At 44.2% G+C, this 12,499-nt stretch overlaps 1 long non-coding RNA gene across 2 annotated transcripts in view; it reads left to right on the top strand.

Annotated features, from left to right (window-relative positions):
• Positions 1–7,922, top strand: part of LOC113187975 (uncharacterized) — a 66,991-nt gene extending 59,069 nt beyond the window's left edge. For both annotated transcript variants that reach the window (XR_003301481.2, XR_003301482.2), the window contains one exon: positions 7,188–7,922. This is a non-coding gene — a long non-coding RNA (uncharacterized LOC113187975). The remainder of the gene's footprint in view (positions 1–7,187) is intronic.
• The last annotated feature ends 4,577 nt before the right edge of the window (positions 7,923–12,499 follow it).

Here is a 12,499-nt window from a genome sequence, read left to right as displayed (position 1 = left end):
CTCTCATCTCCTCTCACCTGGCTTACCTGTTGTCTCCTACATATGGCACTTAATGGTTTCCCCAATGCCTGCATCTTCACCATCTCCAAATTGGAAAAAAGTACCTGGAGGAACTTAGGCATATCTCTTTAACTTCAATTTTTTTTAGTGGTACTTAGATTCTTGAAGTTGAGGCGCATGCCACCCATTTCCAAGGTCTTGGCAGAATCTGCGTGAGCCATCCCTGGCCTAGGAGAGGCTGTGTGGTCCAGTCAAGAAGGCCAGAGCCTATGGAGAAATGGTCTCCAGTCCACTCAGGGGTGGAGTGTGGGCAGTAAGGATAGAAGAATGTCAGCCATGAGGACCAATTCCTCTGAGTTTGCTTTCCCTCTCTCCAAGATGATTATTTTGTATTCCCCTTTTTCTTAAGGCTGCCTCCCAACCCCTCAGTCTGAGCTAAAGCCCTCAACCATTTCATTAAAAAAAATTGAAGCCTCTGTCTCTTCCATGTGGCAGCCCTTGCTGTCTCTCTCCCCGACCTGCCTTGTACTCGGGTGTGCTTTTCCTCTTTCCCAGGTATAAGTGTCCATTGTGTTCTTACCCCTCCTAAGACACCCACCCTGCATTCTCAGCAGCAGGGTTCTTCTGATCTACTAGACCCCTCACACATCCTCTGATTTCTCTCATTACTTAAAGTCAGGAAACTGCTTTTGGCCACATATTTCTTCCAACAGAACTTCAAGCCAGCTGTCTGCCCTGTGCTGCTTGAGGTGCTGGCCTGCTAACTAGCTATCACAATTGCCACAGTTGTAAGGTTCCAGTGCTGCAGTGGGAGTCAGTGGCCAAGCACAGTCGGCTGATGTGTTTTCCATAGCAAAACTTTCTCAATGAGAAGCAGCATGTTTATTTACATTCTGGCTCAAGCTCCTCTTCCCAGATAAGCAGTGAACTGCAGGCTGCATTCAGTGGTGCATCTGAACTCTCCCTTTAACTCACTTGAAGCCCTCATGGTAGGCTCTACTTCACTGAGTCCAGTAGGTCCTGCTTTTCCTTCATTTTGGTTGTCTTTTTGGCAGTGACCTCTTGATTGTTAGTCCCCTTGATACCATGTTTTCTTCTTGCCTGTTCTCCAAGTCTCCTTTGCTTGGTGTCTTCCCACCTGTTAGTTTTTGGATCTGGAATGTCCCCCAGAGTCTCATGTCCTGAAAGTCTGGTCAGTCCCCAGTGCAGCAAGGTTCAGAGATGGGGTTTTTAGGCATTGATTAGAGCATGGGGACTCTGACCTCACCATAGGGTTAATCCACTTGATGGATTCATCCATTGAGCCAAATGGACTACTGGGAAGCAGGACCTAGTTGAAGGAAGTAGGTTTCTGGAAGTGTGCCTGAAATGGTTTATCTTCTCCCTGAGACCCTTCCTCTCTGTTTCCTGGCTATCAGGAACTGTGCAGCTTTTGTCCATCATGTCCACCCCAAAGAAATTGAGCCAGCTGACCATGAACTTAAACCTCTGAAACTGTGAGCTAAAATAAGAATTTTTCTCCTAAGTTGTTCTTGTCAGGTATTTTGGTCACAGTGACAAAAAACAATGCACCACCTGACCTGTAGCTAGTAGGATGCAGGCAGGCAGGAGGCTTTGGCCTGGGCCCCTTTCTCTAACTATCTTAGTGTAGTCATCTTACCTAATCCAACAGCTAATGACTTCCAAATATGGATCTTTAGCCCAGTCCCAGGTCTTGACTCACTGGATATTTCCATGGTGGTCTCCAGTACATATCCTCACATGGACAGGTGTGAACAGAGCACTTAATGTTCTTTCTCAAATCCACTCTCCTCCTCCCATGTCCCATTCTCTCATTTTATGAGTTGAGATCACAACCCGTCCAGTGGCTCAAGCCCCAGAAATTAAGACTCATCTTGATGACACCTTTCTTCACTGACCCTGTCCCATCCATCACTAAGGCCTACAGTTATACCTCCAGCATAGAACTTCATCCTCTGTCAGCACTGACCCTCCCCCTAGACTGCTACAGAGTGTCCCCTTTTATTCACCTAGGGTATACTCACCACTGACCAGCCAGAGGGAGCTTTTTAAAACCTGCATCTCCTTGTATCAAGCCCCTAAATCCCTTGTACTGCTCTTAGAATGAAGCCACATTCTTCATCATGGCCTGCAAATTTCTAGGGGAACTTGGCTCCATGTCACCTCTGTCCCTCTTTTCCTCATTCCTCACTCCTGCAGTAAGCCAGCCCCTTCCTGGCACTCTTGCAGCTTCTGTCCTGGCTGGTCCCTTCATCACAGGCTCTCCCTTTTCAGGTATTTTTTCAGAGATGCTTTCCGTTGTTGCTCCCCACTCCTCAGGTGAGTTCAGGGAGTCTGTCCACCACAGCCTGATGAAGAACGCAGAATTTAGACTGTTTGTCCTTTAAGTCCTGACCATCCCCAGCAACTCAAGACTTTTTCCAAGTCTCTGGGAACTTGTGAACGCATCTTATAAATGTCATGAGCTGGTCACTGTGGAGGCTGGTGCCTTTGAATACCAACTGCACATGCGTGGGAGGATGCAGACAGCAGCTAAGGGAGCAGGATGAAAGTCAGGCCGGCACTATTAGCTGGAGTGGCCAGGTGCTTGTTAACACTGGGCCATGGTGCTGCCTGCCATTCTGCAAGGCTCTATGGGAGATAGCTGCAGGGTCTGACAGGCCATTAGCTCCACAGGGAAATGGCCATGAGTCAGAGTACTGGTAATGGCTTGTTGCTTTTTAAACAATTTTAAGAGGCTTTGTCAGGAAGAGAAGGGACTGTGGGATGCTGTCCCTTGCTCAATTAGAAGCCATGAGTTCTATTTACAGACTGGGTGACCATGGGGAAGACATTTTTCCTCTTTGGCCCTTGTTTTGTTTCTCTCTATAATGAGGATCCTAAAGCTTGTCCATCTAACTCACAGGACATTTGGGGCAAGTTCAGTGGTGCCTTCTCTGTGCCACAGTCCACAGTCCTGTTAGGATGGACACTACCATATGACCCCTCCCAGGTGGTGGCCAAGACTTACAGAAGCTCTGAAAGCTCTGCTAGGGCCACAGCAGGGTAGTTGGTGGCGATGTCTCTGGCAGGCAGAGCTCAATGTATGTATGCATTTGCTTTTCAGATCTTCAGTCATCCTTTAAGATAGAAGTTGTTCTCAAGTTTAGATGGTGACATTGAGGCTGAGTAAAGTCAAGTGACTTGCTCAGAGCCATTTAGCCAATAAGTGGTACATCTGCCTTGAATTCAAGTAGGTCTGAAAGTTCTTTGGAAGACATGAAAAGGAGAATTGGTTAAGCCAGGGGTCCTTATTTTATACCTATACTGCAGGCCTTAAGGAAGAGAAGAGGTTTATTTGGCCTCACAGGTTTAGACCATGATTGGGTGAACGCACTTTTTCTAGGCCTAGGTGGGGTTGGTGTAGCATACCATGGCAGCAACAGTGCATGGCATAGCAAAACGGGCTAATTTCTGATGGGGAAGCAAAAGATAGAGAACAGGGCTAGGGCCTCACTATCCCAGTCGTAGACATGCCCCCAGTGACATAAAGGCCTCCCTTTTAGTTCTACCTCTTAAAGGTTTCAGCATCTCCCATGAGCACTACAGGCTGGCCAAGCATTTAATACATGGACCTTTGAAAGACATTTCACATCCAATCTACAATATTCTGTTCCTGCCCTCAGGGGCTTAAGTCTACTTCACAATGCAAAATACTTTCAGTCCCTCTCTGAGTCCCCTAAGACTTATTATAGCATAGCCCAGGAGACCACCTCCACATTCTCTTCTGAAAGGGCAGACTCTTAGCTATGAGCCCCATTAAAAAAGCAAAAAGAAGGTTAGATACTAGGTAAATATGCCCATTCAAGAAGGGAGGAACAAAAAAATGGCAAGAAGTGATTGGTCCAAAGCAAGACTGAAACCCACCAAGAGCAAACATTAAATTCTGTCTCGGTCCATCCTCTAGGGCACACTGTGGTGGAATATGGACTCCCTGGGTCTGGGGAACTCTACCCCTTCAGCTTTGCTTGTTGCTGTCCACATGGCCACTCTCTTGGGCTGGTTTGCACACTGTCTGCATCCTTCCTCAGTAAGTGTTCCTTGTTCTTACCATCTTTAATTTCACAGGTCTATCGCAGCTTTGGCTTCACTCTCACAATTTCACTCATTGACCTGCGTTTTAGTCAGTTTAGCATTGCTGTGACCAAAAGACCTAATAAGAACTACTTAAAGGAAGGAAAGTTTCTTGACTCATGGTTTCAGAAGTTTAGCCCATGGTTGGCCAACTTCGTAACTCTGGGCCTAAGGTGAGGCAGAATATCATGACAGAAGGGAATGCAGGAGAAAGCAGCTCAGGACATGACAACCAGGATGAGAGAATTTCATTCACCATGACACAATAAGTACCCCAAAGGCATGCCCCATACCTCTGTGACTTACCTCCTTCAGCCACACCCTGCCTGCCTACAGTTACTACCCAGTTAATCCTATCAGTCAGTATTCACATCACAGATCAATATTACATTACTCTCATAACCTAATCATTTCATCTCTGAACAGTATGCATTGTCTCACACTGAGCTTTTGGGGACACTTTATATCTATATCCCAACACCCTCTCAGGGACTACTGGTGGAACACTGAGAGGATGTTAGGATGTAGATATAAAGAGACCCCTGTCCTTTCCTCATCCTCTCTTGAGACCCCTGTCCTTTCTTCATCTTCTGAGCTCTGCCTGCCGGAGACATCTCCACCATCTCCACCATCTCCACCATGCTGCCTGAGCTACTAGGCTTTGAAATCTCTGTAGCAGCCTCCATAATCCCATCACACTTGCATTCTGCATGCCTGCAAAACCAGCATTATGTTGACTGTGCTAGGGTTTCCTGCTAGCAGGATCTGCACCTTGGACTGCTTAAACCAGGCTGTGGCAGTTTCTGAGTGCCTCGATGGCTGAATACTGGATGATTTCCAAGGTGTTCCTGGACAAGCAGGGCTCCCCAGGGCTCTCTTCTCAGAAAATGGCCCAAGAAAGTCTTTGAAACAAATCTCAATTTCTGCAGGTTTGAGCTTGTTTTGGCTGCTGCCTTGCTGATTCTGAGATGCCCTCCAGGCATCTTTCTTGTTGTACTGGTGCAAAGCATTTGGCTTCTTTTTAATGGTGCTAATCTCTCTAGCAACCAGGTCCTCCTTGGCTGTACCTTTAAATGGGTGCCTTTTTTGGCCAAACTATGAACATTTTAGATCTTTCAGCTCTGCTTCTCTCTGTTCCCAATTACCACTATATGTTTGGTGAAAAGCAGAGTAATAACCATGCTGGTGCCTGGCTGCTGTGTTGCCTTGAAATTTCCTCTGCCAGATTAGTTACCTTTGAGGTCTGCCTCCCACAGAGTCTCAGGTCATGGACAAAACAGTCATATTCTTTGCTGTTGTGTAGTAGGGATTGCCTCTAGTCTATATAGAATAATCATTTCCAGCAGAACTCTCATCAACATAGCCTTTCTCTCCACATTCTTATCAGCATTCTGATCTCCTGCACCTTCACTAGAATGGCTCATTGGGTTCTACTTACAGCATTCTAGGCTTTCCCTACCTGCTTGTTCAAACTTTTCAAAATTTCTCCTGCAAACCAGTTCCAAAGGCTCCTCTACATCATCTCAAGTATAGTGACCACCACCACACTTCTCAGTACCAATTTTCTATCTTTGTCACTATAGCAGATGTCTTAGATAATCACCTTATAAACAGAAGAGATTTATTTTGGAAGTTGCTGTCCATGATTGGGTATACTCCTTGCTTTTATGCCTGATGTGGGAGGTGGGCAGCATAACTGGTTACTTTGTGGCAGGGAAGCAAGAGAGGATGAGGAAAGTACAGGGGTCTCACAATTACCTTCAAGGGCACCTGAAGACTGCCATTAGGCCCTGCCTCTTAAAGGTTCCTGCACCTCCTTATAGTTCCATGGGCTGGGGATCAGGCATTTCAGATCCAAACTATAGCATGTGTGTGCTTGTGAGCACTTTAACATATTATTATTAATTTCTTTCTGATAGAAATTGTACATTTGCCCAAATGGTGTTTCCCTAAACTTTAATATTTGCTTTTGGCTGCATTGCATCATTCTAGCACAATAATCATCTCACTGTAAGATATTCTGCCTGATTGTGGATGACACACAAAAATACTAGAGGATCCATACGTGACCAAAGGAGTGGTAAGAGATTGGGATCCCATACAACAAAACAGGAAGTCAGGAAGGTATCCAGAAGAGCTTTCCTGACTCAAAATTGACATTCTGCCACCTAACATGGCCACTCAGGTGTAAATGTCATCTTTCTCATTTAGATGATAAGCTACCCACTCCCCTGGCCCCTGAGCACCTCCACAAACCACAGAATTTTACCATAAGAGAATCATAGATGAATAGATGGTGAGGCGCAGCCAGTCCCCCTTCATTGTTGGTGAGACCCATCTTCCACTTCCTGCAGTGCACCCTGCAGTGTGAGCTCTGAGAGGACAAAACCCAGTCCCTAAGCTTCATCCTGAGTTCCTAGATGGTGCTCAGCACACAGAAGATGCTTGGGGTGGGGGGGTTGGATGGTGGGGTTAAGGAACAAATGAAGAGACAAAGTGGTTGTTTTTGTTCTCAGAGACCCCCATGGTTTCTGTGTTTTAGTCAGCTTTTTCGCTGCTGTGACCAAAAGACCTGACAAGAACAATTTTAGAGGAGGAAATGTTTATATGGGGAGCTCACTGTTTCAGAGTTCTCCGTCGGGGGTGGGGCTAAACATCTGGGCAGAAGAATATAGTAGAGGAAAGCAGTTCAAGATGAGAGAGAGGAGGGAGAGGGAGAGACAGACAGAAAGTACTCATGCGAAGGACAAAATTTACACCCCAAAGGCATGCCTCCAGTGACACATCTCCTCCAGCTATACCCTACCTGTTTACAGTTGCACTCAGTTAATTCCTATCAGGGGATTAATTCACTGATGGGGTTAAAGTCTCATAACCCACTCATTTCACCTCTAAACCTTCTTGTATTTTCTCACATATGAGCTTTTTAGGGGACACCTCACATCCAAACGATAACAATTGGCAAGTGCTTTTCTTACCACATTTGCCTTTAACATTGTGATTTCTTTTTCTTTCATTCAATTTGTTCTTGATCATAGTTGTTCTCCCTACAGGAATCTCTCTCCCCGTCTTGACTACAGGAGTGTGGACCTTTCTTCACGGCCTCTCTGGACACACTGTCTTGCATCCTCCAGGAAAGATGCGGCAGCTCAAAGGGAAGCCCAAGAAGGAGACATCCAAGGACAAGAAGGAGCGGAAGCAGGCCATGCAGGAGGCCCGACAACAGATCACCACAGTGGTGCTGCCCACACTGGCTGTGGTGGTGCTTCTGATAGTGGTGTTTGTGTATGTGGCCACACGCCCCACCATCACCGAGTGAGCACCTGGCTGCCAAGGACTCCTTGGGCAGGGAGGGGGAAGCAAATGAAAAATGGCTTTCATGTGCAGAGATGTTCCTGCTGCTGAGCTCTAAGCAGGAACACCCTGCTTCTCTGGTCTTTGACTTGATTAAAGTTTCTCCACTTTTCTTGGGAGGGAATAGGGAACGTTTTATCAGTAAACGTGCCATACACCTTATGGTCCACTTCATGTGCCTTTCAGACTTCAAAGCAGTGTGTGTGTGTGTGTGTGTTTCTCTCATAAATCGATATGTAGCTCCACCTGGTGAGAGGAGGACTTTGGGTCATGAAGCAGCTGGAATCAGTGCTCACCTCATCCCCATTGTTTGGAACATGCCACTTCCTACACGTGTTCACAATTTCCAAAGGGACTGTATGTCTTCTCTGTGCTTAATGTGATTTGAAATATGTTGACTCAAAGTGAAATATTTATTTTTTGAATAAAGGAGATAATAGCCTTAAACAGGATGTTTCTCTTATTTTGCCAGAAGGCACGTCTGTGGGTTCCTTTCCTGAGCCTTGCCCCTTTCTCCACTTTCCTCTCCCCTGGGGCTGGCTGTACCTCCCTTCACTCCCTATTCTTCAGCACTTTCAGGAAAATGATGCTCTTCTGCTAGAACATTTTAAGATTGTGAAGGGAGTCTTGAGAGGGGCGGAAAGTGAGTGTTAATTGACTTGTTTTAGCCATGTGAGAGTTCTAATTGTAATATGACCTCAACTGGTTTTATACCAGTTAGCCTTTCCCACTTAAATACTGTATTTGCAAACAGCAACACCAAGCAGTGCTGTAGGTAAAGGTCAGGCTTGGTTTTGTTCTTAGTTGAAAGGATGCAAATTGTTGGCATTCCAACTGAGTTTCTAATGCAAATTGGCCATGCTGGATGTGTTGCCTCATTTTATTCTAGCAGCATGGTTCTTGAGGTCCTGGTCCCTGATGGAGCAGCCTCTTTGGAAGTCAGATTCAGGTTACTGTTCTGAGGGTGTCTCATTGCTCTGTCATTGCTGATTATAGAGAGATTTGTGCATGAGAGAAGTGCTTTTGTAATCTCAGTGGCTGCATGACTTGCTCACTGATGACACAGGCTGCTATTGGAGATTTGGGGCCTCTTGGAGTTAGTCTCTCAGGAAGAGGAAAGGAAGGACTCCAGCAGATGTTCAGAGATCCTGAGACTGGGCGAGGCTGACAGAGCTCTGAAAATATTTATCAAATGCAGAGGCTGCTAGCATAAAGTTCCTCTTAGGTTTCTATTTTCCTTCCCCTTATATTGTTCTATTTTGAGTCTTAGTACTTGTTGGTCTGGGAAAAACTAAAAGCCACTTCCCCAAAGACCTGCTCATTCAGGGGCTGGAGGGATGCACCTATTGACATTCTCTAGGGTACTGGCTGTCCCCTCCTCCCAAAATGGATGCTGTGAGGACAAAGCCAGGATAGCCTGTCAACTAGTAGAAAGACTCTGGTCTGCATGTTTTCTGACCTGCATTTATTTCTCTGCCTACCGCTCAGAATTTTGCTTATTTAACCCCACTGAGCCTCAATTTCCCTGTCTGAATGGCTGCTAAAGTCACTTTTAGGGAGGTGAGTCATGTAGTAGAAAATGAGGTTCTAGAGTAAACCTGGGTTTTTATGTAGATTTTGCTGCTGAAATTTCTGAATCTATTTCCTTGTGTGAAAATGAAATTATCTTGGCTCATATGTTTGCTGGGAGGATTTAATTCAAATAGTGTATTGGTCAAGCCAAGTCCCATGTCCAGATGTTGTTACTTCATAAATAATAATGATATCTTAGCATTTGTTTTAATCCGTTTATTTTTCACACAACCCTATGAGGGTAGGTACTATTAGTACTCAGTTTTACAAATGAGTACTAATGATGCAGGACAAAAAAACTTGGCCATGTCACAGTTACAAGTTTTTTGTTTCTTAAGCTTTTGTTATTGACAATTTCTAACATGCACAAAAATAGAATATATAGTATACCTCATGTCCTCACTGACAGCTTCTGCAAATACCAACACATGGCTACCCTGCCATCCGTCTGATGCTTCCCACCCAAGACACCCCATGGGCACAAACATGGGATTCTCTTAAGGCCAAACAAGAGACGGGACTTAAACCCAGCCAGTCTAGCTCTGGAGACTATTCTCTATCATTAAATCTATTGCTTTTCAATAAATGACTATTTCCTTCTCTCCACTCTTCTTGTGGAGAAAAGAAACCTTTACTTGCCAGGTGTGTTTGACCTCCCTTACCTGGTAACAGTCACAGTGAACAGCCTCAGATGCATCTTTAGACAAATTGAGCCTTCCCTCCGGGGTATCTTAACACGGGGCGCAATTTGCTTTGTTGCTTGGAGAAGAGAAACCTTGTCCTCCTAGCTACTGAGGAGAAAGATCTGTTCTGTGGGCTCCTTAAAACATTACAGTGTTCTTGGCTTAGAGATTTTGAATAGGACTTGAGAAGAGCATGAGCTTTTTGAAGCAAAGATGTTTATAAATCAGTCACTTTGTAGCCAAACGACCTCAGTCAGGCCCCATAAACTGTGCTGTAGTTGCCCTACATCAAGTAAGGTTAATTTTATCATCTAGAGGATGATGGGATGATAAATTGAAATATGGAAAGGGCATAGCACTGTGCCTAGTACATTGTAGATGCTCAGCAAATGGCCATTTCCTTCCTTCCTTGCCAGTGTGTGTAAAACCTCATACAACATAAACGTAGGCCTGCTGCCTAAGGCTTTACCTGGCAGAGTAACATAATACTACACTGTATAATAGATCCGTTGGGTGCTTTTGAGTCTTATTTTCATCACTATTTTCCTCTTTTTTTTGTCCTTTGGGAGGCCTAGTAGATTTGAACTGGATTTTCCGAAGGCAATTACTAGGCAGGCTTGGTGAAGGCAGCCTGAAAATGGACTTTTAAAGTTAACACAACTTTGATGTGAGCCACCTCCTGGCAGGAATGAGATGCCAATTTACTGTGGACTTGCTGGGTAGAATTTTAACAATTCTCAAGGTAAATAGTACTCTCATGTGGGTGCACTAGGTAATGATTTGAGACACTAGCTTCCAAATTATTCCCAGTTATTCAGTGGTTTCAAGGCAAAACTGAATGATTTATTAGGAGTTTCACAGAAAGTCATGCTGAGGTTTCTGCAGTAGGATTTGGGACTCTTGGCTTTCAGTCCTCATTACTGAGGCTAACATTTCTTGAGCATATTCCAAAAGAGAATTTGGGTTGGAAACAGAAATAGAAACCATTGTCATTGCTTTAGAAAGTGTCGTTTGATGTATTTTTTTAAAAAAATTATAATTCTAAGATGTGTGTGTTTTTGCCTATTCTCTGGCCAACCCAAATCTTTGTGATTCACCATTGTAGTCACTTGGGGTGTGAGACCATGTGAAGAATCCAGACCCAGTCTGCCTCTCAGTGTGACATTGGTCAGTCTTCTATAGGTATGTTGGGCTAGATTCTCATAAGAGCTCTTGTATCCCAGAGAGTCTGTGAATGTAGAGTTAATAAAGTCCCTACCTGAATGGATGATCAGTGTAGAGCTCAAGAGAACCTGCAGCTCCTGGGAACAGGAGATCTGTGGATCTGGGTCTGAATCTGAGACAGCAAAGTTTAGTTTGACAGGCTCTGAGACCACCAGCTGTAATTCCTTCCCTGTCAGCTCAAGGGCCAAGTAGCACGCACCCACCCATCTTTCATGCATCCTTTATGTGGTCATAGGAAGAAAATATGCACCCAGACTCATCTATAAATCGGAGATGGCAGCACTTGAAATCTGTTGCTGGGAAAATCAAACAGATGATTGTCCCTCTCCGCCCAAAGGATTCATCATCATTTACTTATTAGAGGTAGAAAAATAAGTAAATCTCTTAAAATTGTGGCTCTTAGACTTCTTTGGAGAAGTCTACCGTCATATTTATGTGCATTTTCTACAACTCTGCCTTGATACATGTTGTGTGTCTCCTGATCATATGCCTAAGAATAAATGAGGTTTTTTTTTTTTTTTCAGGAGCCATGTCTAATTCTGTGTTCTCAGCAGTCTTTGCCACAGACTATTGCTTAAACATTAGAAACAAGATACAGAATCTTTGGATCAAGGAAATATATGAGTAGCTTCTTCTAAATCCTTCTAGAATATAAGCACTAGAATTGAAGAAGGGTTTACACGTCCTTTGGGTTCTTGTCCCTTTACACTTTGCTTTAAATATCAGGCAGAGCAGTTGTGTACGTGAGGCTTGCCTCACTCATTCTATTGGGCCCTAGTTTTGTTTTTTTTTTTCCCTTTATGGATATTTGTGTAGTTCAATAGGCAGTACTATTCTGAGTATTTCCTCATTACTGTTCACGGCAAGCGTCTCTGATTTTAGTGTACTTTAGTGGGGTCATCTGTGTTATCTTCCTACCTGCCTGTTCTTTGGAAAAGAACCGGTTCTCTTCAAAAAGCTTTTAATCCCTTTAGTTGTTGAGTAATGGTTTGAGGAACATAGAGCCAAGTAATGTCATGGTTAAGGCTTCCCCTGACCTTGGCATTTATTCCCCCTGGTTTCATGAAGGTTGTCTGTGTTTGAACTCTCCCTGGTAGAAAACTTTTTTCTCCAATTTTTGAATATTTGTTTTCAAATTGAAACAGAACACAAGTGGTCACATGCTCATCACTTGAGCTCTTTTGGAAAGCATATTAAGTCTTTTGGGATCAGACCTAACTCCCAAGGCACCAACTGGTTTAGAATGGAATAAATTAAGAAAGACCACTCTGAACTGCTTTTGCAAAACCCTCCACCTTGAAGTACTTCTGCCTCCAACTATATTACTGGCTCCTTTGAAGTCCTGCCCAAGTCTGTTTCATTCATCTGGATTCTAAAGACATTGAAATTTCTGCCTCACACAGTCTTCCCAGATTGGATTTTAAAAGACACAGCAATTGTTTACAAAGACATATTTAAAGCAAAGGTGTACAAAGATTGAAAATAAAAGATGGAAAAAATTATGGCAGGCAAATATGAACAAAAGCCATGGC

This window comes from Urocitellus parryii, chromosome 4, assembly GCF_045843805.1.
Source record: "Urocitellus parryii isolate mUroPar1 chromosome 4, mUroPar1.hap1, whole genome shotgun sequence".
In the NCBI taxonomy this organism is placed as follows: domain Eukaryota; kingdom Metazoa; phylum Chordata; class Mammalia; order Rodentia; family Sciuridae; genus Urocitellus; species Urocitellus parryii.
Note: the sequence above shows the minus strand (reverse complement) of the source record. Positions and strands in the feature narration are given on the sequence as shown.